Source organism: Miniopterus schreibersii (genome assembly GCF_964146895.1).
Source record: "Miniopterus schreibersii genome assembly, chromosome: X".
Taxonomy (NCBI): Eukaryota; Metazoa; Chordata; class Mammalia; order Chiroptera; family Miniopteridae; genus Miniopterus; species Miniopterus schreibersii.
The window spans coordinates 88,664,434-88,666,848 of record NC_138104.1 but is presented as its reverse complement, the minus strand read 5'-3'; the positions used below and the strand labels follow the sequence as shown (position 1 = coordinate 88,666,848).

The 2,415-nt window shown below is 49.5% G+C and overlaps 1 pseudogene across 1 annotated transcript; it reads right to left on the bottom strand.

The window, feature by feature from the left end:
• Positions 1-1,512: 1,512 nt before the first annotated feature.
• LOC308551310 (tumor suppressor candidate 2 pseudogene) lies at positions 1,513-2,415 on the bottom strand (annotated as a pseudogene). Its single transcript has one exon. The product of its transcript is annotated as a tumor suppressor candidate 2 pseudogene (transcript).

Sequence of the window (2,415 nt, the reverse complement as noted above, 5' to 3'; positions counted from 1 at the left end):
CAGTGGCAGGCTGAGTGCTCTAGTCTTCAGTATGGAACCGCTACATAGGCACAGAGGGCACCTGTGTCCCTATTGCCAGTGAATCTATCTGATCCTGACGTTTCCCATGTTGGGAGGTTTTTGATTGAATCAGTAATCTTACTCATTATTGGTCTGTTCAGATTTTCTATTTCTTCATTAGTCAGTCTTGGTAGATTATATATTTAGAGGAATTTATTTCTTCTAAGTTAACTAATTCGTTGGCACATCATTGTTCATAGTAGTCCTTTATGATTCTTTGTATCTCTGTAGTATCAGTTGTAATGTCTCTTTCAACTCTGATTTTGAGTCTTTTTTTTTCTTAGTCTAGCTAAAGTTTTACCTATTTTATTTTAAATATATCTTTATTGATTTCAGAGAGAGGAAGGGAGAGGGAGAGAGAGATAGAAACATCAATGATGAGATAGTCATTGATCAGCTGCCTAGCCCGCAACCCGGGCATGTGCCCTGACCAGGAATTGAACCCCGATCTCCTGGATTCTAGGTTGTTGCTCAACCGCTGAGCCATGCCCAGCCGGGCCCAATTTTATTTTTTTTATTTTAATTTTTTTATTATTATTATTTTAAAATATATATTGATTTCAGAGAGAGGAAAGGAGGGGGAAAGAGAGAGATAAAAACATCAATGATGAGAGAGTCATTGATCGAGCCCGCAACCTGGGCATGTGCCCTGACCGGGAATTGAACCCTGATCGCCTGGATCCCAGGTCAATGCTCAACCACTGAGCCACGCCCGGCCAGGCCCAATTTTATTTTTTGAAAAAAGTTTTTAGTTTCATTGATTTCTTTTTATTTTTTCTTTTTCTTTTTTTATTTTTTGCAGGGTCTACAAATAAATTGAAACTGAACAAATAACACAACAGCCTTCTTAGATTGGGGGCCACCCTCCCCACACCATTTCCCATACTCTTGAAGTACAGAGCTTGCACAGAAAGGAATTTTTTTTAAAAAGTCATTTCTATGTAGAAATCAGACTCTGCCCCAACATCATCATGGACTAGACTATTTACAAACTTTCACATTTTAAGTATTCCTTTTATGGTTGTTCTCTCTGTCCCTACCCAGGGGCTCCAGTACTTTCCCCTGACTCATCCTGAAGGGATGGGCAAACTGTAGGGGAAGGGCTGGTGGGCTCAGAGCTACTGGCACCAGCCCTGGGGTGCTGTCCCTCACCACAAGGTGGTAAAGGTGTCCTCCCAATGGGGGGGTGGGGCTAGTGCAAAAAGCAAGGGAGATTAGATGGAATAGGTGGGTAGGGGCAACTTGTCATAGGCACAGGCATCCATAGCCCTTCCTGATCCCATCCTATGCCTTCTCAACTCGGGGAGGGGGGCAGAGGATGACTTAAGGGACAACTAGTTGCAGTGGGGAGGGGTCAGCCCAGTCCTGGGTAGAGAGGGACACTTCCCACACCGGTCCCTACTCCTATTAACCACCAGCAAACCGTCCATCCATCTGGGGGTGGGAACACATGGGCAGGTAGGTAGGAAGAATCAGGCTTGCGTTGCCCCCAGCCTCTGTCCAACAGAGGAGGAATCCAGGTAGCAAACGGCTGAAATATTCCAACCAATGGGTAGAGGAAGTGAGGGAAAGGAAGTTCCCACTTGTGTACAGCTCCCACAGCCAGGGGCTGGAAGAAAGACTTTACTTGTAAAGTGCTGCAGCCCCTAGTAGGGTTGGGCCCTAGGCAAGCTTGGAAGAAAGCAGGCCAGGTAAGGGCACAGGAATAATACATTCCCAATCCGCATATGCCCTGCCATGCTCTTCATAGGGATCGCCGGGGAGGGTGGGCTGGTAACTCTGCTATTAGCCCTCACCAGCCACCAGCCACCTCTTAACCAAAGACAAACCAGCACCCAACCAGCATCGCAGGACTGCCCGGCTCACAGCTGAAGGCTGCAGGCCAATGGAGTTTATTCAGGATTGTGGCTTCAGCCTAGGTTCCTCGGTGGAAGCCACACCTCGAGCCTGAGGGTTTCTTGCTGAGGCAGGAGATACTTAGGTCTGCAGCCCCCCAGGCTCTCACCTCATAGAGGATCACAGGGAAATCCACGTGGATGCGGGGGGTATCCAGCTTCACGATGCCCTGAGGAATCAGGTTCTTATGCACCCGCCTCACCTTGGCCCGCTTCTGCCCGTTCTTGGTGACGATTGTCTCCTCATAGAATTCGTGAGCCAGATCTCCATCCTCGTCATAGAACATGGAGCCTCGGCGCGTGAATACGAAGGGGGGCGCCACTCGGCCTCGCGGACGCACCAAAGCTTGCTCAGCGGCCGCAGCCTCCGGGCCGCCGCCCCCCGCCCCGGAGGCGAGGGGCCACAGGCCCCGAGCTTTGGAGCCGCTGGCGCCCATGTCAGGGCCGCCGGCGCATGACG